Raw genomic sequence first — 27,790 nt, forward strand, 5'->3', positions numbered from 1 at the left:
CAATTTGCCCCTAAATCATTTAATTTTTTTAATTAAGTTCCTACTTAAAAAAATGTCTAAGATAACAAAATATTCTGTTAAAAAGAGAATATTCTAAAATTAAAGATAGGAAACCTAATCTAAATCACCTCAATATTTTTTAAATTTTAAAAACACCCTTAGTATTTTTTTAGATTCAGAAACTCCATGCCCTCCCTCGCTGATCCTACTCTCACCTCCTGCTCTCTCATCCCCGCTCTCACCCCCCTTCGCAGATCCGATTGATAAACACCAATTTTATGGTTTATCTTGCGTTAAATTTAAGGAATTTTATCAACTTATCTCATATTTATTCACAAAAATAGCATGATTTTGTAATTTCTCCTTAAATTGTGCTTAAGAGTGAAAACATGCTTTTTAAACCCAAAAATTGATAAATTTAATTCACTTTAATTTCATTCGATGCCTTGAGATGTTTGTTAAGTGATTTCAGGTTTAGAAGGCAAAGATTGGGTTGAAAAAATGAAGAAAAAGCATGTAAAATGGAGAATTCATGAAGAAATGAGATTTTGGAAATCTACCAGCGACGCGTGAGCGTGGGAAGGAAATCTGATTGCGACGCGTACGCGTGACAAGCAGCACGTGACCAACTTAAAGGCAATACGCTGGGGGCAATTTTTGAGCTCAAGGAGGCCCAAATCCAACTCATTTCTGATGCTTTTGAACCCAAGAATTGTAGGAGAATTTGGAGGGGGGGCAGTAGTCATATTTTAGTTTTTCATCATGTTTTAGGTTAGAATTTCAGAGAGAGAAGCTTTCCCTTCTCTCTAGAATTTAGGGTAGTTTAGGTTAAATCTTCTTAGATCCAAGTTTTAATTATTGTTTTTAGTTCAACTCTCTTTATATTTTATTCTATTATCTTAATCTTCTTAGCTTTCCTTGTTAATTTTCTTATTTTGCTATTTTTACTTTCATGAAACCTTGTTGGATTTTTATTTTCTTTTAATGCAATTTTATGTTTTCATGTCTTTTTATGTTTATCTTAATTGCTATTGTTGATTTTTTGCTTATGTTAGTTATAGCTTTTATTAATTCTTGCAATTTGTGATGTTTACTTTTATTGCACTCTAGGTGTTTGATAAAATGTCTTCACTAGTTATAGAGTAGTTTTCTTTACTCTTGGCCTAGGCTAAGAGAATTGGGTGACCTTGAGTCATTGGGTCTCATTGAAATGGTGATTTGAGAACCCTTAGTGCTCAATTTGATACCCATTAACACTAGCCTACTACTAAGTCCATTAGTAGCTAGGTTGGGACTTATGAGTTGATGTTGATCAAGCCTATTTAACTTACTTCAAGCATAGAAGTAGACTTGATGAGTTGGTCCCTCATAATTGTTAATATGTGGTTTGTAGACAAGGATGGTGATCTCAATTTTCATGCCTTAGCCAAGAGTTCTTTTCCTTTCCTTTATTAGTTAATTGTCATTTACTTTCTTGTTATTTACTTTTCTTGTCAATTGTCAAATCAAACCCCCTTGCTTCTTCATAGCCAATAATTGAGCACTTCATTGCAATTCATTGTGAGATGACCCGAGATTTAAATACTTCGATTTATTTTTATTGGGATTTGTACTTGTGACAAACAAAAATTAAACTTTGATGGAGGATTGTTTGTTGGTTGGGAACTATACTATCAACGAGATTATTTGTGTGAAATTCCTAAGCGACGAAAATACACCATCAAGTTTTTGGCGCCGTTGCCGAGAAATTGCAATGGTGTTACGTTATTGGCTATTGTTCATATGTGAATATTGTGAATAGTTTGATTTTTGCTTTATTTGCTAGTTGTAGAATTTTGTTTCTCTTATTTCTTATTAGTTTTTGTTTTATTTTCTCTTGCTGTTATGAATTCTCATCACTTTGGCTATGAGTATGATTACAACTATGTTGTAGGAAATGGAAATTTCAATGATAACATGCATCAAGGATGGAACAATTAAAGATGGGAGGAGCCTCAAGGATTTGATCAACCTTCTTGGCAACAACCTTCCCAAATGTGTTTTGAACAAGAACCATACCATGATGCATACCAATCCAATAGCTATGGTGGACCTCCTTGTGATTATCAACAACCACCACTATATGCCTATGAACCCCCTCCTCAATATAGCCCTCAACCACCATACTCACAAGCCCCATACCACCAAACACCTCCATATGACCCTCACCCATACCCACCATACCAACAACCTTATGAACCATACACACCATACTTAGAGTCACCACTATTCCAACACCAATACTCTCAAGAACCACCACCTCTATACCATTACCAAGAGGAACCACCTCCCATGTATGAGAACTTTCAACCACAAGATAAATTCCCCTTTTCACCATAACCCTCCATGAAAGAATATCCATATCCATCCATCCAAGAGCAATATGATCCTACTTATGCTAGTCAAGTGGAACAAGAGCCAATGGATCGTCTCAAGGAAGCAATGGATTGGCTTCAAGCAATCATCCGTCAAAAGGATCAAGAGGAAGCCCAAAAGAGGCATGAAGATATCATGGCTAACCTTGCCAAGATTAAAGCCACCTTGGACTCATGGGACTCATGCAACAAGCAAAGCAATTCCACGGATGAATGTGGAAAATCAACCGAAGAGAGGAGCATGAAGGAGATTTTAGAATCTCAACATGAGAACAAGCTTAAGGAAGTGGATCGTGTTGTGCAACAAGTGGAAAGGATGGAGATTGTTGAAGAAGAAGAAGTAGTTGAAGACCTAGGCGAAGTTGAACAAGAGGTGGATTTCAAGCTTGAGAACACTTCTACACCAAGTAATGTTGTTGGTGATTTTATGGAAGTGGTTGAACTTTCTTCCATTGAGCTTGAAATTGATGTTGAAGAGGATAATGTGCAACCTCTTGAGCATATTGTGGATGATGAAAAATTGGAAGAAGTTAAGCAAGTGACAAGTCCTACTATTGAAGATGATTCCACACCAACTAATGTGCCTTTTGAAATTGTTGAACCTCACTCATTGTGTTGTGAAATTGATGACAAGGAGGACCGTGCATAACCTCCGACACATGACTTGAGCAATGAGGAATGTATAGAAGAAGTTAGTGAGCAAGGAATTGGAATTGAAGAAGCTTGCCAAGAGGTGGAGGTAGTCAAGGAAGAGCACAAGGGAGTGGAACTTGCAAGATCATTGGAACCATCCCTTCCTAAGTCACCATCATCCATCCTTTCATTCAAGTGGATAAAATTCTTATCCCTAAACTTTACTTTCCCACTTGAATATGGTTTGCTTAAAACGGATAGTCAACTTGGAGCTCTTTGTGGATTGAAGAGTAAGAGGGAATTGTGTAGTGGTTGGAAAAATGATGTTAGGCTCATTAAGGTTGAACCCTCAAGGCATAGGTCCCATGGTTGGAAGAGTGCCAAATTGTATGGGTCTAGGAGGAGAATTTGGTGCTCTAATGAGAATTCTATGTGCCTACCACTCGAATGGAACAATGAGGATCAATTAGAAAGCGGGTGTGAAAATAAGATATAGGATCCTGGATCACAACATGAAGGCCAATTTTGGGAGCTCATGTCTTGTGAAGAATTTCACCCAAACTTGGTGAAGTCGGTTGGAAATTTTGACAACCGTTTGAGGAGCAAGCATCCTTGGAAGTTCAAGGATGCGTACAAGCATAAACCATCTTGACAAGGAGCCTCCCAATTGTCCAACTTAAGGACAATAAATAAAAGTGTTAGGTGGGAGAGACCCCACCATGGTAAACTCTTTCCATTCTCTTGTATATATAATCAATGAATGAATTGAGTTACCATTGTTAGGTAGTTTTCTTCTTTGCATATTCTTGTTTTGGTGTTTTAGTTGTTAGTTTGTTTGATTAGATTTATGCCTTAAGTTGTAGGTTAGTTGTTTTTGAATTACATTTTTCTTGAAGTGCAAGTTTTGTTTGTTTTGTCTTTGAAAATTTTTCAAAAACTAAAAGATTTTTGTTAAAATTGAATTTTGTTTGCTTTAGAATGTTTATAGGCTAGGACAGTGCCCTGTTTCTGTTTTATGCTTTAAAAAAAGGGGGGCGTTCCACGCGTGGGCATGGACGACGCGTACACGTCACTGGTCTTTTTCGGACACTCACGCGTGAGCGTGGATGACGTGCACGCGTCAAAGGCCTATGTTGGGATTCCTAGTACAAAAACCAGAGAGTTGTGTTGGAGTGGTGCTGCTTTTGTGCAAAGAGCACGATTTAGCCCCACGCGTACGCGTGGCTGACGCGCACACGTTCTGTTCCTTTTCTGCGTCCCACGCGTACGCGTGGATGACACATACGCGTCACTTCCCCTTTCTGCTTTTCGCGTGCACGCGTCGCCCATGCGCGCGCGTTGCCTTCACGCCCTGTTTCTCCCATGTTTCTTCTCCTTTCTTCCTCTTTCTTCTTCTTTCTTCTCTCCTTCTTCTTTCTTTCTACCTTTCTTCTTCTCTCTTGTTTCTTTCTTACTTCCTTCTTCTCCCTCTCTTCATAATTTCACTTCTCATTTTCTTATTTTTTATTTTCTTTTTTATGTTGCATTTGCTTATTTTCATTCATTGCATTTTAATTTTGTTTTTATAGCCTGTTCTTATTTTCTTTTCTAAGTTTCTTATTTTAATATTGGTGTTGAATTCTCCTGCTCAATTGCTAAGAATTTCTTGGATTATTTTGGTGCTTCTTGACTTGTTTGATATTGTTGGGTGATGAAATTTTTAAATCAATGCTTAATCTTTTATGACTCTCGCATTCTTTGTGCATTGATATGACCTCATATTGTCTTTCATGACCCACTCTTTCCTATTTGAACTTGATGCTTTCGAGTGTTCTCTTCATGCCTTTACTTATGCTTAAACTTTAATCTTGCATCAAGTGTTAGTTGATATGCCCTTTGCTTACATTGCTTTCTCACTTACATGTTGTAGCTACCATGTAGTTGAGAACCTTACTCTTATTTGGAATTAGCCCCCGTCTATGTTCTATCTGCTTTGATATCTTTGTTGTGGGCATAATTTTCTTTCTTTTTCTCTCCTTTTAGGCTGGCCACCAAGAAAGGAAAGGAAAAGCTTCGAAATGGGGCGACAAACAAGTCCCTCCGCATAATCCTTTGTAGAAGCTTATCAGTTGTGAAAACCCACCTTGGAGGAGTCCGACTTTCCGTACCCACCCCTTACTCATCTTTGAATACACCGAGGACGGTACAATCTTTAAGTGTGGGAAGGTCAATGACCGACTTCCATGGGTAACAATTTCCTTTTCCAACACCAATTCTTAATCTCCTTTTTTGTTAGTTATTGCATTGCATGCTAGGTTGCATGATAGTTAGAGTTTGTATATATTCTACCCATTTTTATGTTAGGACTACTTGGTTAGAGTGATGATTTTTTTTCCAAGAAAACTGTTTTAGAGCACCCCACCAATTTGAATAAAAAAAAAATTTTTGTGTTGAACTTGCTTGAAGGAATTAATTTTGAAACATGATTTTTGAGCTAAGAACACATAAACATGTGAGTTTTGAGCCTAATTGTGTGGTTACATCATATAACCACTTATTTCCATTCTTGTATGTATTATTCTCTTTCTATAATTGCAATCTTTGATTTGTTTCATTCTTTATATCTATTATTTCGTGTGTGAATGCATTTATATGATTGAGGCCGTCATTTCAAATAGCTCACTTACCCAAATGGCCTTACCCTTTTATCCACCTTTGTTAGCCAATTTTGAGCATATGTTAAACCCCTCTTGTTCTTAATTTTAGCACACCACTACCCCTAAGTGAAAAATAATAAATGTCCTTAATTTGGATCCTTGATTAGGTTAGGCTAGTGAGAGCGTTTATCATTTAAGTGTGGGAAAGCTTGGGAACAATGGTTGAGGTAAAATAGTACTTTTGTATTTTTATTGAAAATATTGGGAATTAGGTACATACTCATGTATTGAATGTTTAAACCATATGCATTGATGCTCTTGTATATATTTTAGTGTGAAGAAAAAAATGATAAAGAAAAAGAAAATAAAAAGAAAAAGGAAAAAAAGAAAAGCAATAAAAATGGGACAAAAATGCCCCAAAGCAAAATAATAATAGCAATGCATATAGAATGTGAATTAAAGAGAATGCATGAGTATGTGAAAAAAAGTGGGAATCATGGGTAGCTAGGTGGTGTATTAGAATTGTATAGGTTGTTATGTGTATTAGGTGAGAGCTTAGGTAAATCAAAGATTCAAATTTCAAGCTCACTTAATCATATGCATCCTTACCTTTACCCTAGCCCCATTACAACCTATGAATAAGTCCTCATGATAAATGTATGCATGCATTGAATAATTGTTGATTGTTAGATGAAAAATAAATCTTGGAAAGCATGATTAAAAGAGAATTGAGTGAATCAACCCTATACACTTGAGCGATGATGCGAGCAGAAATTGGTGAATTAAAAATTATTAGAATATATGCGTTGCAAGTATAGTTCTTAACTCGCCAGAAATCCACCACTCAATTTAGAAAGGTGTCACAGAAAATTGAAATTTAAAATACTGGGAGTATGAATCCCAGGTCGTCTCCCAACGAGTTGCAGGAAAGGGTGCTATTTTATTAATTAGATATTTTTGAAAATGGTTGAGTTGAGTAAACAGGAAATTAAACTGATGAAATTGAATAATGTAAATAAAAGCCTTGACTGGGAGTTGATTACATGGAAGCCGTATTCTTGATGGAACATTCTTAAGATTAGTTGACAATTGAGAGTTATTCCGTTTAGTTATCCTTTACTAAGTAAGGGAAGGTAAAACAAGTTGGAATGCTGTTCTATTCACAAGTCCCAATCCACTCTGGGGAGGATTGGTGTCAGGAATTAGAGGGCAATCCAACAATAACCCAATTACAATCTTTCTCTTGAACCTTCCAACTCAAGGGTTCCTTTCAATCAACTCCCCATCAAGTTAGGGAACTACTCACTCATTGTAAAGGTAAAATTCGTAGCATATGAAAAGGAATTAAAGAAAGACATTGTAAATAAAAATTAAAAATAATCAATTAAAAATAAAAGTGATCCTTGTATTAAATAATCCTAAAAATATTCCAATGGTAAAATTAAACAAAGCAAAGAACATGGAAGAGTAAGTCAAGTAAAGAAAACGAACTAGAATGACGAAGTCTTGATGAGGTAATAGCTCTTCTCAATATCCCAATGCAAAAAGCTAGAGAAAACTAAAAATCCTAAGAACTATGAATGTGTAGAGAGAAAACCTAGAGGAGGAGTAAAACTAGATCTAAAACTAAAATTGTGTAGAATGAATGTGTCCTTGATTTCTGCATGTTCTTTGGCTCTAGTCTGCTGTTTTGGGCCGAAAACTGGGTCAAAATAGGGCCTGATGAGCGGATATTTTATACGCTTTTTGGGGTTAATTTCATATAGTTTTTAGTATGATTTGGTTAGTTTTTAGTATACTTTTATTAGTTTTTAGGCAAATTTATATTTCTGGACTTTACTATGAGTTTGTGTGTTTTCTGTAATTTCAGGTATTTTCTGGCTGAAATTGAGGGAGCTGAGCAAAAATCTGATTCAGGCTGAAAAAGGACTGCTGATGCTGTTGGATTCTGACCTCTCAGCACTCGGAATAAATTTTCAGGAGCTACAGGAGTCCAATTGGCGCGCTTCTAATTGCGTTGGAAAGTAGACATCCAGGGCTTTCCAGAAATATATAATAGTCCATACTTTTCTCAAGGATAGATGACGTAAACTGGCGTTCAACTCTAATTCCATGTTGCAGTCTGGCGTCCAGCGCCAGAAACAGGTTACAAGTTGGAGTTCAACGCCAGAAACAGGTTACAACCTGGCGTTGAACGCCCAAAACAGCCCAGGCACATGAGAAGCTTAAGTCTCAGCCCCAGCACACACCAAGTGGGCCCCAGAAGTGGATTTCTGCACTATCTATCATAGTTTACTCGTTTTCTGTAAACCAAGGTTACTAGTTTAGTATTTAAACAACTTTTAGAAATTTATTTTGTACCTCATGACAGTTTAGATCTGAACTTTATAATCATTGACGGCATGGGTCTCTAAACTCCATTGTTGGGGGTGAGGAGCTCTGCTGTGTTTCGATGAATTAATGCAACTATTTCTGTTTTCCATTCAAACATGCGTGTTCCTATCTAAGATATTCATTCGTGCTTAATTATAGAGAAGGTGATGATCCGTGACACTCATCACCTTCCTCAATCCATGAACGTGTGTCTGACAACCACCTCCGTTCTACATCAGATTGAATGAGTATCTCTTAGATTCCTTAATCAGAATCTTTGTGGTATAAGCTAGATTGATGGCAGCATTCATGAGAATCCGGAAAGTCTAAACCTTGTTTGTGGTATTCCGAGTAGGATTCTGGGATTGGATGGTTGTGACGAGCTTCAAACTCGTGAGTGTTGGGCGTAGTGATAGACGCAAAAGGATCAATGGATCCTATTCCAGCATGAGTGGGAACCGACAGATGATTAGTCGCATAGTGACAGCGCACGTGGACCCTTTTCGCTGAGAGGATGGATGGTAGCCATTGACAACGGTGATCCACCAACACACAGCTTACCATGGAAGGAACTTTGCACTTTTGCATGCATGAAGGAAGAGGAATACAAGAGAAAAGCTGAAATTCAGAGGATAAAGCATCTCTAAAACCCCAACACATTCTCCATTACTGCATAACAAGTAACCGTTAATTCATGCTTTCTTGTTCATTTGCAAGTCAACTGATAACCACAATTTAATATCCTGACTAAGAGTTGCAAGATAACCATAGCTTGCTTCAAACCAACAATCTCCGTGGGATCGACCCTTACTCACGTAAGGTATTACTTGGACGACCCAGTGCACTTGTTGGTTAGTGGTACGAGTTGTGAAAAGTGTGATTCACAATTTGTGCACCAAGTTTTTGGCGCCGTTGCCGGGGATTGTTCGAGTTTGGACAACTGACGGTTTATTTTGTTGCTTAGATTAGGAAAAATTTTTCTTTTAAAATCCTTATTTTCTCTAATTCAAGTGCTAAGGACACACAAAACAGTTCTTGAGTGGTCCATAGGTGACCTTAAGGGCATAAGCCCAGCTAGATGCATGCACAAGATCTTATTGGAGGACAATGCTAAGCTAGTGGTTCAACCACAGAGGTGGCTAAATCCAGCCATGAAGGAAGTGGTGCAGAAAGAGGTCACCAAATTACTGGAGGCTTATTTATCCTATTTCTGATAGCCTCTGGGTAAGTCCTGTCCAAGTTGTCCCCAAAAAGGGAGGCATGACAGTGGTTCATAATGAAAAAAATGAACTAGTTCCTACAAGAACAGTTACAGGGTGGCGCATGTGTATTGACTACAGAAGGCTCAATACAGCCACCAGAAAGGATCATTTTCCTTTACCATTCATAGACTAGATGCTAGAAAGACTAGCAGGTCATGATTATTACTGTTTTTTGGATGGCTATTCAGGCTACAACCAAATTGCAGTAGATTCCCAGGATCAAGAGAAAACAGCATTCACATGTCCATCTGGAGTGTTTGCTTACAGAAGGATGCCATTTGGGCTGTGTAATGCGCCTGCAACTTTTTAGAGATGCATGCTCTCTATTTTCTCTGATATGGTGGAAAAATTTTTGGAAGTCTTCATGGATGACTTCTCAGTATATGGAGACTCATTCAGCTCCTGTCTTGATCACCTGACATTGGTTTTGAAAAGATGCCAAGAGACCAACCTGGATTTAAACTGGGAAAAATGTCACTTTATGGTGACTGAAGGGATTGTCCTTGGGCATAAAATTTCAAACAAGGGAATAGAGGTGGATCAAGCTAAAATAAAGGTAATTGAAAAATTACCACCACCTGCCAATGTTAAGGCAATCAGAAGCTTTCTGGGGCATGCAGGATTCTATAGGAGGTTTATAAAGGATTTTTCAAAAATTGCAAAACCTCTAAGCAACCTGCTAGCTGCTGACACGCCATTTGTGTTTGACACAGAATGTCTGCAGGCGTTTGAAACTCTGAAAGCTAAGCTGGTCACAGCACCAATTATCTCTGCACCAGACTGGATATTACCATTCGAATTAATGTGTGATGCCAGTGATCACGCCATTGGTGTAGTACTAGGGCAAAGGCATGACAAGCTTCTGCAATAAACAGCTTTACTCTGCCATGGGGCACTCACATTTGCAACAAATAGCTTTACTCTGCCATGGTCCGGTATGGGATTTGCAACAAGGTGGCGACTCCATATCATCCACAGACAAATGGGAAAGCTGAAGTTTCTAACAGAGAACTAAAAAGGATCCTGGAACAGACTGTAAGTACTCGTAGAAAGGATTGGGCACAGAGCTTGGATGATGCTTGGTGCACGAAATTGTGATCTCAGACAACGGCGCCAAAAACTCTGTACGCACGTCTTAATAAATCATTTTTCATTCACAACTTCGATACAACTAACCAGCAAGTGCAATGGGTCGTCCAAGTAATAAAACCTTACGTGAGTAAGGGTCGATCCCACGGAGATTGTTGGTATGAAGCAAGCTATGGTCATCTTGTAAATCTCAGTCAGGCGGATAATAATTGATTATGGAGTTTTCGAAAATAAATAATAAATAAACAGAAAATAAAGATAGAAATACTTATGTATATCATTGGTGAGAATTTCAGATAAGTGTATGGAGATGCGTTCGTTCCTCTGAACTTCTGCTTTCCTGCTGTCTTCATCCAATCAATCTTACTCCTTTCCATGGTTGGCTTTATGTAAGGGCATCACCGTTGTCAATGGCTACTTTTCATCCTCTCTGTGAAAATGGTCCGATGAGCTGTCACTGCATGGCTAATCATTTGGAGGCATCACCGTGGTCAATGGCTGCATCCCATCCTCTTGTGAAAATGGTCCAAATGCTCTGTCACAGCACGGCTAATCATCTGAGGTTCTCGATCATACTGGAATAGGATTCACCCTCCTTTTGCGTCTGTCACTACGCCCAGCACTCCCGAGTTTGAAGTTCGTCACAGTCATTCAATCCCAGAGTCCTACTCGGAATACCACAGACAAGGTTTAGACTTTCCGGACTCTCATGAATGCCACCATCAATCTAGCTTATACCACGAAGATTCTGATTAAGAGATCCAAGAGATACTCATTCAATCTAAGGTGGAACGGAAGTGGTTGTCAGGCACGCGTTCGTGGGAGAATGATGATGATTGTCACGTTCATCACATTCATATTGAAGTGCGAATGAATATCTTAGAAGCGGAATAAGTTGAATGGAATAGAAAAACAGTAGTACTTTGCATTAATTCATGAGGAACAGCAGAGCTCCACACCTTAATCTATGGAGTGCAGAAACTCTACCATTTGAAAATACATAAGTGAAAGGTTCAGGCATGGCTGAATGGCCAGCCCTCATGATCTAAGAACCAGACGTCCCAAGATGATCTAATACAATAGTAAAAAGTTCTATTTATACTAAACTAGTTACTAGGGTTTACAGAAGTAAGTAATTGATGCATAAATCCACTTCCGGGGCCCATTTGGTGTGTGCTTGGGCTGAGCTTAAAGTTTCCCCATGGAGAGGTCATTCTTGGAGTTGAACGCCAGTTTGTAACATATTTCTGGCGTTTAACTCTGGCTTGTGACATGTTTCTGGCGTTTAACTCCAGACTGCAGCGTAGAACTGGCGTTCAACTTCATTTTGCGTCATCTAAACTTGACCAAAGTATGAACTATTATATATTGATGGAAAGCCCTGGATGTCTACTTTCTAACGCAATTGGAAGCGTGCCATTTTGAGATCTGTAGCTCCAGAAAATCCACTTTGAGTGCAGGGAGGTCAGAATCCAACAACATCAGCAGTCCTTCATCTACCTCTGAATCTGATTTTTGCTCAAGTCCCTCAATTTCAGCCAGAAAATACCTGAAATCATAGAAAAATACACAAACTCATAGTAAAGTCCATAAATGTGAATTTAGCATAAAAACTAATAAAAACATCCCTAAAAGTAACTAGATCCTACTAAAAACATACTAAAAACAATGCCAAAAAGCGTATAAATTATCCGCTCATCACAACACCAAACTTAAACTGTTGCTTGTCCCCAAGCAACTGAAAATCAAATAGGATAAAAAGAAGAGAATATACTATAAATTCCAAACTATCAATGAAACATAGCTCCAATCAGATGAGCGGGACTTGTAGCTTTTTGCCTCTTGAATAGTTTTGGCATCTCGCTTTATCCATTGAAGTTCAGAATGATTGGCATCTATAGGAACTCAGAGTTCAGATAGTGTTATTGATTCTCCTAGTTCAGTATGTTGATTCTTGAACACAGCTACTTTATGAGTCTTGGCCGTGGCCCTAGGCACTTTGTTTTCCAGTATTACCACCGGATACATAAATGCCACAGACACATAACTGGGTGAACCTTTTCAGATTGTGACTCAGCTTTGCTAAAGTCCCCAATTAGAGGTGTCCAGGGTTCTTAAGCACACTCTTCTTTTGCTTTGGACCTTGACTTTAACCGCTCAGTCTCAAAGTTTTCACTTGACACCTTCACGCCACAAGCACATGGTTAGGGACAGCTTGGTTTAGCCGCTTAGGCCAGGATTTTATTCCTTTAGGCCCTCCTATCCACTGATGCTCAAAGCCTTGGGATCCTTTTTATTACCCTTGCCTTTTGGTTTTAAGGGCTATTGGCTTTTTGCTCTTGCCTTTTGGTTTTAAGAGCTTTTGACTTTTTCTGCGTGCTTTTTCTTTCTATTTTTTTTCTCTTTTTTTTTCTGCAAGCTTTGTTCTTTGCTGCTTTTTCTTGCTTCAAGAATCATTTTTATGATTTTTCAGATTATCAAATAACATGTTTCCTTGTCATCATTCTTTCAAGAGCCAACATATTTAACATTCTTAAACAACAACTTCAAAAGACATATGCACTGTTCAAGCATTTATTCAGAAAACAAAAAGTATTGTCACCACATCAATATAATTAAACTAATTTCAAGGATAAATTCGAAACTCATGTACTTCTTGTTCTTTTGAATTAAAACATTTTTCATTTAAGAGAGGTGATGGATTCATATTAACTTACTTTAAGGCATAGACACTTAGACACTAATGATCATGTAGTAAGACACAAATATAAATAAACATAAAGCTCAAAAATCGAAAAATAGGAATAAATAGACAAGGAGATTAAGGAATGAGTCCACCTTAGTGAGGATGGCGTCTTTCTCTTCTTGAAGAACCAATGGTGCTTTTGAGCTCCTCTATGTCTCTTCCTTGTCTTTGTTGCTCCTCCTTAGTGATTTTTGGTATTTCTATCCTCAGTTGCTCCCAATAATTATGTGGAGGAAAATGTACCCTAGAGGTATCTCAGGGATCTCTTGATTTGCAGTCAAATGTTCTACCACTGAGCTATGGAAGCTTTTGTCTTCCCTTTTCTCTTCTTTTTCTCTTTTTTTTTTGGAGGTTTCTCTGGCCTTAGGTACCATCAATGGTTATGGAAAAACAAAAAGCTTATGCTTTTACCACACCAAACTTAGAATTTTGCTCGCCCTCGAGCAAGAGAAGAAAGAATAGATGAAGAAGAAGATGTGGAAGAATCTAGGATTATGAGGAGGGAAGGTGGGGATTCTGTGGGATCCACAGATTCTGAGATGATCCTGTGAGGTCCACAGATCTTGAGGTGTCAAGGATTTACATCCCTGCACCAATTAGGCATGTAAAATGCCTTTGCATGCAATTCTGGCGTTTAAACGCCGAACTGATACTTGTTCTGGGCATTCAACGCCCAGATGCAGCATGTTTCTGGCGTTGAACGCCAGTTCTATGCTTGTTTCTGGCGTTCAGCGCCAGATCCATGCTCTGTTCTGGCGTTGAACGCCAGCCAGATGCTCCTTACTGGCGTTTGAACGCCAGTGAACTCCTCCTCTAGGGTGTGCTATTTTTAATGCTGTTTTTGATTTTTCATCAATTTTTCCAGTTATTTTTGTGACTCCACATGATCATGAACCTATGAAGACATATAACTAATAAAAAATATAATTAAATAAAAATTGGGTTGCCTCCTAACAAGCACTTCTTTAATGTCAATAGCTTGACAGTGGGCTCTCATGGAGCCTCACAGATGTTCAGAGCATTGTTGAGACTCCCCAACACCAAACTTAGAGTTTGGATATGGGAGTTCAACACCAAACTTAGAGTTTAGTTGTGGCCTCCCAATACCAAACTTAGAGTTTGACTGTGGGGGCTCTGGTTGACTCTATTTTGAGAGAAGCTTACTGTGCCTCTTTTCCATGTTTACAGAAGGATGTCCTTGAGTTTTAAACTCAAGGGAGTCCTCATTCAATTGAAAGACTAGTTCACCTCTGTTAACATCAATCACAGCTCTTGCTGTGGCTAGGAAGGGTCTTCCAAGGATGATGGATTCATCCTCATCCTTCCCATTATCTAGGATTATGAAATCAGCAAGGGTGTAAAGGCCTTCAACCTTTACTAATATGTCCTCTACTTGTCCATAAGCCTGTTTTCTGGAATTGTCTGCCATCTCTAATGAGATTTTAGCAGCTTGTACCTCAAAGATTCCCAGTTTCTCCATTACAGAGAGTGGCATGAGGTTTATTCCTGACCCCAGATCACATAGAGCCTTTTCAAAGGTCATGGTGCCTATGGTGCAAGGTATTAGGAACTTTCCAGGATCCTGTTTCTTCTGAGGAAATCTCAGTTGATCCAATGTATTTAGTTCATTGGTGAACAGGGGAGGTTCATCTCCCCAAGTCTCTTTACCAAATAAATTGGCATTCAGCTTCATGATTGCACCAAGGAACTTGGCAACTTGCTCTTCAGTAACATCCTTATTCTCTTCAGAAGAAGAATACTCATCAGAGCTCATGAAGGGCGTAAGAAGGTTCAATGGAATCTCTATGGTCTCTAGATGAGTGTCAGATTCCTTTGGTTCCTTAGAAGGAAACTCCTTGTTGATCACTGGACGTCCCAGGAGGTCTTCCTCACTGGGATTCACGTCCTCCTCCTCTTTTGTGGTTTCGGCCATGATGGTCATTTCAATGGCCTTGCACTCTCCTTTTGGATTTTCTTCTGTATTGCTTGGGAGAGTACTAAGAGGGGTTTCAGTGGTCCTTTTACTCAGCTGGCCCACTTGTGCTTCCAAATTTCTAATGGAGGACCTTGTTTCATTCATGAAACTCACAGTGACCTTAGATAGATCAGAGACTAAGTTTGCTAAATTAGAAGTATTTTGTTCAGAGTTCTCTGTCTGTTGCTGAGTGGATGATGGAAAAGGCTTGCTATTGCTAAACCTGTTTCTTCCACCATTATTAAAGCCTTGTTGAGGCTTTTGTTGATCCTTCCATGAGAGATTTGGGTGATTTCTCCATGAGGGATTATAGGTGTTTCCATATGGTTCACCCATGTAATTCACCTCTGCTATTGCAGGGTTTTCAGGATCATAAGCTTCTTCTCCAGAAGATGCCTCTTGAGTACTGTTGGATGCAGCTTGCATTCCATTCAGACTCTGAGAAATCATATTGACTTGCTGAGTCAATATTTTATTCTGAGCCAATATGGCATTCAGAGTATCAATTTCAAGAACTCCCTTCTTCTGAGGCGTCCCATTACTCACAGGATTCCTCTCAGAAGTGTACATGAACTGGTTATTAGCAACCATGTCAATGAGTTCTTGAGCATCTGCAGGCGTTTTCTTTAGGTGAATGGATCCACCTGCAGAAGTATCCAATGACATTTTAGCTAATTCAGACAGACCATCATAGAATATATCCAGGATGGTCCATTCTGAAAGCATGTCAGAAGGACACTTTTTGGTCAGTTGCTTGTATCTCTCCCAAGCTTCATAGAGGGATTCACCTTCTTTCTGTCTGAAGGTTTGAACATCCACTCTAAGCTTGCTCAGCTTTTGAGGAGGAAAGAACTTGGCTAAGAAAGCCGTGACCAGCTTATCCCAAGAGTTCAGGCTATCTTTGGGTTGAGAGTCCAACCACACTCTAGCTCTGTCTCTTACAGTAAAAGGGAAAAGCATGAGCCTGTAGACTTCAGGATCTACTCCATTAGTCTTAACAGTATCACAGATCTGCAAAAATTCAGTTAAGAACTGAAAAGGATCTTCAGATGGAAGTCCATAAAACTTGCAGTTCTGCTTCAACAAGAATATTCTTGTCCTTGCTCCTGCTCATATGAAAAAGAGGGAACAGAAAAATAATAATAGGGATCCTTTTTACCACAGTATAGAGGTCCCTGTGTGAGTAGAAGAAAAGAAGAAGAAAAGAATGTAATGTAAGGAAAGAAACACAAGGGTGAGGAGAGCAGAGATGTGAGATGAAGAGAAGTGTTAGTAGATGAATAAATAAATAGAAGGAGATGAGAGAGAAAGAGAATTTTCGAAAATTATTTTTGAAAAATGGTTAGTGATTTTCGAAAATTAAAAGAAGAAATAAATTAAAATTGAATTTTGAAACAATTAGTTAATTAAAAAGAATTTTTGAAAAAGAGGGAGATATTTTCGAAAATTAGAGAGAGAGGGTTAGTTAGGTAGTTTTGAAAAAGATAAGAAACAAACAAAAAGTTAGTTAGTTAGTTGAAACAAATTTGAAAATCAATTTTGAAAAGATAAGAAGATAAGAAGTTAGAAAAGATATTTTAAAATCAAATTTTTGAAAAAGATATGATTTTGAAAAAGATAAGATAAAAAGATATTTTTGAAAAGATATGATTGAAATTAGTTTTGAAAAAGATTTGATTTTTAAAATTATAATTAATGACTTGATTCACAAAAAATCACAAGATATGATTCTAGAACTTAAAGTTTGAATCTTTCTTAATAAGCAAGTAACAAGGTTGAAATTTTTGAATCAAAACATTAATTGATGATGTTATTTTTAAAAATTATGTGATAAAGATAAGAAAAAGATTTTTGAAAAATATATTTAAAATTTTCGAAAATAACTAAGAAAAATGAAAAAGATTTGATTTTTGAAAAAGATTTTAAAAAATATAAGATTTTTAAATTGAAAATTTGATTTGACTCATAAAAACAACTAGATTTTTAAAATTTTTTTGAAAAAAGTCAATCCAAATTTTTGAAATTTATGAGTGAAAAAGGGGAAGATATTTTTTTTTTGAATTTTCAATGATGAAAGAGAAAAACATGAAAAAGACTCAATGCATGAAAATTTTTAGATCAAAATGATGAAAGCATGTAAGAATGCTATGAATGTCAAGATGAGCACCAAGAACACTTTGAAGATCAAGATGAACACCAAGAACTTATTTTTGAAAAATTTTTTATGCAAAGAAAACATGCAAGACACCAAACTTAGAAATCTTTAATGCTTAGACACTAAGAATTCAAGAATGCATATGAAAAACACCATACAACACAAAACAATATAATATGAAGATCAATCAAGAAGGTTTATCAAGAACAACTTGAAGATCATGAAGAACACTATGAATGCATGAATTTTCAAAAAATGCAGAGAATTTTTAGAAAAAATGCAGTTGACACCAAACTTGAAATTGACTCAAGACTCAAACAAGAAACACAAAATATTTTTGATTTTTTATGATTTTGTGATTTTTTTGTATTTTTATTTTATATTTTTCGAAAATTAGTGTGAAAAAGAAAAATAAGAATTCCAAAATTTTTAATATGAATTCCAGGAATCTTGCACTCTTATTCTAAAGCTCCAATCTGAGGGTTAGACATGGCTTAATAGCCATTCAAGCTTTAGCATGTAAATCTTTTGGATCTGGAACAGCAGCAGGTGGATTAGCAACAACTAGCTTGCTCTTGATAATGTTGGGTTGGAAGCCCCAGTCCAAATGAATTTAGACATGGCTTTACAGCCAGTCAGGCTTCAACATGCTTCATGAAACACTAGAATTCATTCTTAAAAAAATTTTAGAATAATTTTCGAAAACAGATGAGAAATTTTTGAAAGATTTTTGAAAATTTTTTTTTTGAAAATTTTTTTTTTGAAAATAAAACAAAAAGAAAATTACCTAATCTGAGCAACACGATGAACCGTCAGTTGTCCAAACTCGAACAATCCCCGGCAACGACGCCAAAAACTTGGTGCACTAAATTGTGATCTCAGGCAACGGCGCCAAAAACTCTGTACGCACGTCTTAATAAATCGTTTTTCATTCACAACTTCGATACAACTAACCAGCAAGTGCACTGGGTCGTCCAAGTAATAAAACCTTACGTGAGTAAGGGTCGATCCCACGGAGATTGTTGGTATGAAGCAAGCTATGGTCATCTTGTAAATCTCAGTCAGGCGGATAATAATTGATTATGGAGTTTTCGAAAATAAATAATAAATAAACAGAAAATAAAGATAGAAATACTTATGTATATCATTGGTGAGAATTTCAGATAAGTGTATGGAGATGCGTTCGTTCCTCTGAACTTCTGCTTTCCTGCTGTCTTCATCCAATCAATCTTACTCCTTTCCATGGCTGGCTTTATGTAAGGGCATCACCGTTGTCAATGGCTACTTTTCATCCTCTCTGTGAAAATGGTCCGATGCGCTGTCACTGCATGGCTAATCATCTGGAGGCATCACCGTGGTAAATGGCTACATCCCATCCTCTTGTGAAAATGGTCCAAATGCTCTGTCACAGCACGGCTAATCATCTGAGGTTCTCGATCATACTGGAATAGGGTTCACCCTCCTTTTGCGTCTGTCACTACGCCCAGCACTCACGAGTTTGAAGTTCGTCACAGTCATTCAATCCCAGAGTCCTACTCGGAATACCACAGACAAGGTTTAGACTTTCCGGACTCTCATGAATGCTGCCATCAATCTAGCTTATACCACGAAGATTCTGATTAAGAGATCCAAGAGATACTCATTCAATCTAAGGTGGAACGGAAGTGGTTGTCAGGCACGCGTTCGTGGGGGAATGATGATGATTGTCACGTTCATCACATTCATATTGAAGTGCGAATGAATATCTTAGAAGCGGAATAAGTTGAATGGAATAGAAAAACAGTAGTACTTTGCATTAATTCATGAGGAACAGCAGAGCTCCACACCTTAATCTATGGAGTGCAGAAACTCTACCGTTTGAAAATACATAAGTGAAAGGTTCAGGCATGGCCGAATGGCCAGCCCCCATGATCTAAGAACCAGACATCCCAAGATGATCTAATGCAATAGTTCCTATTTATACTAAACTAGTTACTAGGGTTTACAGAAGTAATTAATGCATAAATCCACTTCCGGGGCCCATTTGGTGTGTGCTTGGGCTGAGCTTGAAGTTTCCACTCTGGCTTGTGACGTGTTTCTGGCGTTTAACTCCAGACTGCAGCATAGAACTGGCGTTCAAAGCTCTTTTGCGTCGTCTAAACTCGGCCAAAGTATGGACTATTATATATTTCTGGAAAGCCCTGGATATCTACTTTCCAACAACATCAGCAGTCCTTCTTCTACCTCTGAATCTGATTTTTGCTCAAGTCCCTCAATTTCAGCCAGAAAATACCTGAAATCACAGAAAAACACACAAACTCATAGTAAAGTCCAGAAATGTGAATTTAGCATAAAAACTAATAAAAACATCCCTAAAAGTAACTAGATCCTACTAAAAACATACTAAAAACAATGCCAAAAAGCGTATAAAATATCCGCTCATCAATGCTCTGTGGGCTTACAGAACAGCATTCAAGACTCCTATAGGGACCTCTCCATACCAACTAGTATATGGTAAGGTGATGAGCGGATATTTTATACGCTTTTTGGGGTTAATTTCATATAGTTTTGAGTATGTTCTAGTTAGTTTTTAGTCTATTTTCATAAGTTTTTAGGAAAAATTCATATTTCTGGACTTTACTATGAGTTGTGTGTTTTTCTGTAATTTCAGGTATTTTTCTGGCTGAAATTGAAGGAGCTGAGCAAAAATCTGATTCAGGCTGAAAAAGGACTGCTGATGCTGTTGGATTCTGACCTCCCTGCACTCAAAGTGAATTTTCTGAATCTACAGAACTCGAAATGGCATGCTTCCAATTGCGTTAGAATGTAGACATCCAGGGCTTTTCAGCAATATATAATAGTCCATACTTTACACAAGAATAGACGACGTAAACTGGCGTTCAACGCCAGTTCTCTGCCCAATTCTGGCGTCCAGCGCCAGAAAAGGATCAAAAGCTGGAGTTGAACGCCCAAACTGGCACAAAAACTGGCGTTCAACTCCACAAATGGCCTCTGCACGTGACGTGCTTAAATCTCAGCCCCAGCACACATTAAGTGGGCCCCAGAAGTGGATCTCTGCATCACCCATCATAGTCTACTTATTTTTTGTAAACCTAGGCTACTGGTTTAGTATTTAAACAACTTTTAGAGACTTATTTTGTATCTCATGACATTTTAGATCTGAACTTTGTACTCTTTGACGGCATGAGTCTCTAAACTCCACTGTTGGGGGTGAGGAGCTCTGCTGTGTCTCGATGGATTAATGCAAGTATTTCTATTTTCTATTCAACCACGCTTGTTCCTATCTAAGATGTTCATTCGCGCTTAACTGTGATGAAGGTGATGATTCGTGACATTCATAACCATTCTCAACCCATGAACGTGTGCCTGACAACCACCTCTGTTCTATATCAGATTGAATGAGTATCTCTTAGATCTCTTAATCAGAATCTTCGTGGTATAAGCTAGAATTGATGGCGGCATTCATGAGAATCCGGAAAGTCTAAACCTTGTCTGTGGTATTCCGAGTAGGATTCAAGGATTGACTGACTGTGACGAGCTTCAAACTCCTGAAGGCTGGGCGTTAGTGACAGACGCAAAAGGATGGTAAATCCTATTCCAACCGGATCGAGAACCAACCGGTAATTAGCCGTGCTGTGACAGAGCGCGTGAGCGTAGTTTTCACTGGAAGGATGGAAGGTAGCCATTGACAACGGTGATCCACCAACACACAGCTTGCCATAGGAGGACGTGCGTGCGTGAACAAGAAGACAGAGGAAAGCAGAGATTCAGAAGACAAAGCATCTCCAAAACTCCAACATATTCTCCATTACTGCATAACAAGTAACCTTTAATCCATGCTCTATTGTTTATTTGCAATTCAACTGATAAACATAATTGACTTCCTGACTAAGATTTACAAGATAACCATAGATTGCTTTAAACCAACAATCTCCGTGGGATTCGACCCTTACTCACGTGAGGTATTACTTGGACGACCCAGTGCACTTGCTGGTCAGTGGTACGAGTTGTGAAAAGTGTAATTCATAATTCGTGCACCAAGTTTTTGGCGCCGTTGCCGGGGATTGTTCGAGTTTGGACAACTAACGATTTATTTTGTTGCTTAGATTAGGAAAAATTTCTCTTTTTTTGTTTAGAGTCTCTTTTTTATTGTTGTGTTAGAATCTTAGAATCCTTATTTTCTTTTTAAAATCTTTTTCAAAAAAAAAAAATAATTTTTCTATTAAATCCTGTGCCAAACTTTAAGTTTGGTGTTTTCTTGTTGATTTTTTTGTGTTTTTCGAAAATTTATTTTGGTTTTCTAAAAATTTTAAGTTTGGTGTTCTTCCTTTGTGTTCTCGTGTTCTTGTGAATCTTCAAAGTGTTCTTAAGTTTTCCTTGTGTCTTGATCTTAAAATTTTTAAGTTTAGTGTTCCTTGGTGTTTTTTTTTTCTTTTCCCCCCTCCCAAAATTTTCAAAAATAAGGAACCTCAGATCTAAAAAAAAAAATTTTAAATCCTGTGTTATCTTATTGTTTTTCTCTCTCCTTTAAAAATTCAGATTTTTATTTCAAAATTTAAAACCTTTTTCAAAAATCATCATATCTTTTTCAAAATCTCCTAACCACTTTCTCTCTCCTCACTTTTTCGAAAATCTTTTACTCATTTTTATTTATTTTATTTTGATTTATTTTATTTTCGAAATAAATTAATAAATAAATAAATAAAAATATTTTTTCTATTTTACATCATCTCCCTTTCTCCATCATGGACCTAAGCAGAAATGAACAGTCCAGGAGGACTCTGGGGTCATATTCTAACCCCTCTACTGCTTCATATGGGAGTAGTATCTGCATACCCTCCATTGGAGTCAGTAGCTTTGAGTTGAATCCTTAGCTCATTATCATGGTGCAGCAAAGCTGCCAGTATTCCGGTCTTCCACAAGAAGAACCTACAGAGTTTCTGGCACAATTTTTACAAATTGCTGACACAGTACATGATAAGGAAATAGATCAGGATGTCTACAGACTATTACTGTTTCCATTTGCTGTAAAAGATCAAGCTAAGAGGTGGTTAAATAACCAACCTAAGGCCAGCATAAAGACATGGAAACAGCTGACAGAAAAATTTCTGAATCAATATTTTCCTCCGAAAAGGATGACACAGCTAAGGCTGGACATCCAAGGCTTCAAGCAAGGAGATAATGAATCTCTTTATGATGCCTGGGAGAGATACAGAGAGATGCTACGAAAATGCCCCTCTGAAATATTTTCAGAGTGGGTTCAGCTAGACATCTTCTACTATGGGCTTGCAGAAGGAGCTCAGATGTCTCTAGATTACTCAGCTGGTGGATCTATCCACATGAGAAAGACAATTGAAGAGGCTCAAGAGCTCATTGATACAGTTGCCAGGAATCAGCATCTGTACCTAAGCAGCAACCCTTCCATGAATGAAGAGGTTAAAACAGTAACTGCTGAACTCAGTCCTGTAAAACAAGCTGCTGAATTCAATCAGCAATTGGACTTTCTAACAAAGCAGCTAGCCGAATTTAAGGACAGGTTACAAGAGACAAGGATGGCTAATATACATATGGACAAACAGTTTAAGCAAACAAAGCAGCAGCTGTCAAGGCAAATAGCAGAAGAATGCCAAGCAGTTCAACTAAGAAGTGGGAGAACATTAAATACCCCACCTCAAGGCAGCAAAAAGCTAAGAAATGAGCAAACCACCCAAAATTCACCTGAGGACAGTAAGAGCCCAGGGAAAAATAATTCTGGCGCTAAAACGCCAGAAAATTGGTGGAAGGCTGGCGCTGAACGCCCAGACCATGGCCAAAACTGGCGTTCAATGCCAGAAACAAAGCAGGACTGGCGTTCAACGCCAGAAATGGGCAAGGATCTGGCGTTGAACGCCCAAAATGGGCAGGATCTGGCGCTGAACGCCCAAAATGGGCACAATTCTGGCGTTCAAACGCCAGGAACAGACAAGGAGTTGGCTGCTCACGTCACTCCAGCTTCTAACTCTGGCACTCAACTGCCAGTGAGGGATCAGACACACACAAATGCTGATAACAACCCCTCTAAAAAGGCTTCTTCAACCACTTCAGTAGGCAATAAACCTGCAGCAACTAAGGTTGAAGAATATAAAGCCAAGATACCTTATCCTCAAAAACTCCGGAAAGAGGAGCAGGATAAGCAATTTGCTCGCTTTGCAGATTATCTCAGGACTCTTGAAATAAAGATTCCATTTGCAGAAGCACTTGAGCAAATACCTTCTTATGCCAAGTTCATGAAAGAGATCTTGAGTCATAAGAAGGATTAGAGAGAAACAGAAAGAGTTCTCCTTACTGAAGAATGCAGTGCAGTCATTCTGAAGAGCTTTCCTGAAAAGCTTAAAGACCCTGGGAGCTTTCTGATACCATGCATATTAGAAGGTAATTGCACCAAGACAACTTTATGCGATCTTGGGGCAAGCATCAACCTAATACCTGCATCCACTATCAGGAAGCTTGGCTTAACTGAAGAAGTTAAACCAACCCGGATATGTCTCCAACTTGCTGATGGTTCCACTAAATACCCATCAGGCATGATTGAAGACATGATTGTCAGAGTTGGGCCATTCGCCTTTCCCACTGACTTTGTTGTGCTGGAAATGGAGGAGCACAAGAGTGCTACTCTCATTCTAGGAAGACCCTTCCTAGCAACTGGAAGATCCCTCATTGACGTCCAATAGGGGGAAATAACCCTGAGAGTCAATGATGATGAATTCAAGTTGAACGCTATCAAAGCCATGCAGCATCCAAACACATCAAAAGACTGCATGAAAGTTGATCCTATTGATTCTTTGGTAGAAGAGATCAACATGGCTGAGAGTCTTGAATCAGAGTTGGAAAACATCTTTAAAGATGTTCAGCCTGATTTAGAGGATTCAGAGGACATGAAAGAGCCTCTGAAATTTCTTCTGGAAGAGGAGAAACCTCCTAAACCCGAGCTCAAGCCATTACCACCATCCTTGAAATATGCGTTTCTGGGAGAAGGTGAAACTTTTCCAGTGATCATAAGCTCTGCTTTAAATTCACAGGAAGAGGAGGCACTTATTCAAGTGCTAAGGATACACAAGACAGCTCTTGGGTGGTCCATAGGTGACCTTAAGGGCATAAGCCCAGCTAGATGCATGCACAAAATCTTATTGGAAGATAATGCCAAACCAGTGGTTCAACCACAGAGGCGGCTAAATCCAGCCATGAAAGAAGTGGTGCAGAAAGAGGTCACCAAATTACTAGAGGCTGGGATTATTTATCCTATTTCTGATAGCCCCTGGGTGAGCCATGTTCAAGTCGTCCCAAAAAAGGGAGGCATGACAGTGATTCATAATGAAAGAAATGAACTGGTTCCTACAAGAACAGTTACAGGGTGGCGCATGTGTATTGACTATAGAAGGCTCAATACAGCCACCAGAAAGGATCATTTTCCTTTACCATTCATAGACCAGATGCTAGAAAGACTAGCAGGTCATGATTATTACTGCTTTTTGGATGGCTACTCAGGCTATAACCAGATTGCAGTAGATCCCCAGGATCAAGAGAAAACAGCATTCACATGTCCATCCGGAGTGTTTGCTTATAGAAGGATGCCATTTGGGCTATGTAATGCACCTGCAACCTTCCAGAGATGCATGCTCTCTATTTTCTCTGATATGGTGGAAAAATTTCTGGAAGTCTTCATGGATGACTTCTCAGTATACGGAGACTCATTCAGCTCCTGTCTTGATCACCTGAAACTTGTTCTGAAAAGATGCCAAGAGACCAACCTAGTTTTAAACTGGGAAAAGTGTCACTTCATGGTGACTGAAGGAATTGTTCTTGGGCATAAAATCTCAAACAAGGGAATAGAGGTGGATCAAGCAAAAATAGAGGTAATTGAAAAATTACCACCACCTGCCAATGTTAAGGCAATCAGAAGCTTTCTGGGGCATGCAGGATTCTATAGGAGGTTTATAAAGGATTTTTCAAAAATCGCAAAACCTCTAAGCAATCTGCTAGTTGCTGACACGCCATTTGTGTTTGACACTGAGTGCCTGCAGGCGTTTGAAACACTGAAAGCTAAGCTGGTCACAGCACCCGTCATTTCTGCACTAGACTGGACATTACCATTTGAGCTAATGTGTGATGCCAGTGATCATGCCATTGGTGCAGTATTGGGACAGAGGTACGACAAGCTTCTGCATGTCATTTATTATGCCAGTCGCGTTCTAAATGATGCCCAGAAAAATTACACAACCACAGAAAAAGAACTACTTGCAGTGGTTTACGCCATTGACAAGTTCAGATCATACTTAGTAGGATTAAAAGTGATTGTGTATATTGACCATGCTGCTCTTAAATATCTACTCACAAAGTAGGATTCAAAACCCAGGCTCATCAGATGGGTATTGCTTCTGCAAGAGTTTGATATAGAAATAAGAGACAGAAAAGGGACAGAGAACCAAGTGGCTGATCATCTGTCCCGGATAGAGCCAGTGGAAGGGACGTCCCTCCCCTTTCTTGAGATCTCTGAGACGTTTCCTGATGAGCATTTATTTGCCATTCAGGAAGCACCATGGTTTGCCGATATTGCAAACTATAAAGCTGCAAGGTTCATACCCAAGGAGTACAACAGGATACAAAAGAAGAAATTAATTACTGATGCAAAGTACTACTTGTGGGATAAACCTTATCTCTTTAAGAAATGTGCAGACAGAATTATCCGTAGGTGTGTGCCTAGAGAATAAGCACAGAGGATCCTGTGGCATTGCCACGGATCTCAATATGGAGGCCATTTCGGAGGTGAGCGAACAGCCACCAAGGTCCTCCAATGTGACTTCTATTGGCCCACACTCTATAAAGATTCCCGAGAGTTTGTACGTAATTGTGACAGTTGCCAAAGAGCTGGTAATCTGCCTCATGGTTACGCCATGCCTCAACAAGGAATCTTGAAAATTGAGTTGTTTGATGTATGGGGAATTGACTTCATGGGACCTTTTCCACCATCATACTCAAACACTTATATTCTGGTGGTAGTTGACTATGTATCAAAATGGGTTGAGGCTATTGCCACACCCACCAATGATACTAAAACAGTGCTGAAGTTCCTCCAGAAACATATCTTTAGCAGGTTTGGTGTCCCTAGAGTACTAATCAGTGATGGGGGCACTCACTTCTGCAATAAACAGCTTTACTCTGCCATGGTTCGGTATGGAATTCGCCACAAGGTGGCCACTCCATATCATCCACAAACCAATGGGCAAGCTGAAGTCTCAAACAGAGAATTAAAGAGAATCCTGGAACGGACAGTAAATACCCGTAGAAAGGATTGGGCACGGAGCTTGGATGATGCTCTGTGGGCTTACAGGACAGCATTCAAGACCCCCATCAGGACATCTCCATACCAACTCGTGTATGGTAAGGCATGTCACCTGCCCGTGGAACTGGAACATAAAGCCTACTGGGCAACCAGATTCCTAAACTTTGATGCCAAATTAGCAGGAGAAAAACGATTGCTCCAGCTAAATGAGCTAGAGGAATTCAGATTCACAGCTTTCGAAAATGCCAAGCTTTATAAAGAAAAATAAAAAAAATGGCATGACAGAAAGCTGTCATCTAGAATCTTTGAACCAGGACAGAAGGTCCTGTTGTTTAACTCTAGACTGAGGCTATTCCCCGGGAAACTGAAATCCCGGTGGAGGGGACCATACGTGATTACAAGTGTATCACCATATGGTTATGTGGAGCTTCAAGATATTGATTCTGATAAGAAGTTCATTGTCAATGGACAGAGAATCAAGCATTATCTTGAAGGCAACATTGAGCAAGAATGCTCAAGGCTGAAGCTAGATTAAAAGCTCAGCAAGGTCCAGCTAAAGACAATAAAGAAGCGCTTGCTGGGAGGCAACCTAGCCAGGGGGCAACAATCCTCTAAGCATTTTGCCCTATTTCTATTTTTATTTTTATTTGTTTATATAGAGTTCATTGACAACAAGGTAAATAATCATTTACAGAAGACCTCGGCACACAAAACAGAGAAAAAAAGCTCACTGGCAAGAAAACGCCAGTAATGGTAGCAATCTGGGCGTTCAATGCCAGAAAGGGGCACCCACTGGGCGTTGAACGCCAGTAATGGCAGCAGTTGGGCGTTGAATGCCCAGGAGAGCAGCATTTGGGCGCTGAACGCCCAAAACAGGCAGTGTTTGGGCGTTCAAACGCCAGGAAGGCAGGGAGGAGCCAAATTCATTTTTTTCCACACGTATTTCCATTCTAATTTCAAATTTTATGTTTCAATGCATGATTTTTACATGAACATGTTAGGAACCCTGATTTCTAAAATCATTAATTTCTAAAAATCCCTCTTTCCAAATTCAATCTAACTCTTTTCAAATCTTTTCTGAAAACAAATCTATCTTTTTCACTTTAAAATCTTTTCAACTAATCCATATCTTTTTCAAATCTCCATATTATCTTTTTCAAAATTCAAATTTATCTTTTTCAAAAATCT

The 27,790-nt window shown here is 38.7% G+C and overlaps 1 non-coding gene across 1 annotated transcript; it reads left to right on the forward strand.

Annotated features, from left to right (window-relative positions):
- Positions 1-15,848: 15,848 nt before the first annotated feature.
- LOC148576554 (small nucleolar RNA R71) lies at positions 15,849-15,956 on the forward strand. Its single transcript, XR_015903149.1, has one exon. It is a non-coding gene; the product is annotated as a small nucleolar RNA R71 (small nucleolar RNA).
- The last annotated feature ends 11,834 nt before the right edge of the window (positions 15,957-27,790 follow it).

This window comes from Arachis ipaensis, chromosome B1 (assembly GCF_059453495.1).
Source record: "Arachis ipaensis isolate K30076 ecotype BB chromosome B1, ASM5945349v1, whole genome shotgun sequence".
In the NCBI taxonomy this organism is placed as follows: domain Eukaryota; kingdom Viridiplantae; phylum Streptophyta; class Magnoliopsida; order Fabales; family Fabaceae; genus Arachis; species Arachis ipaensis.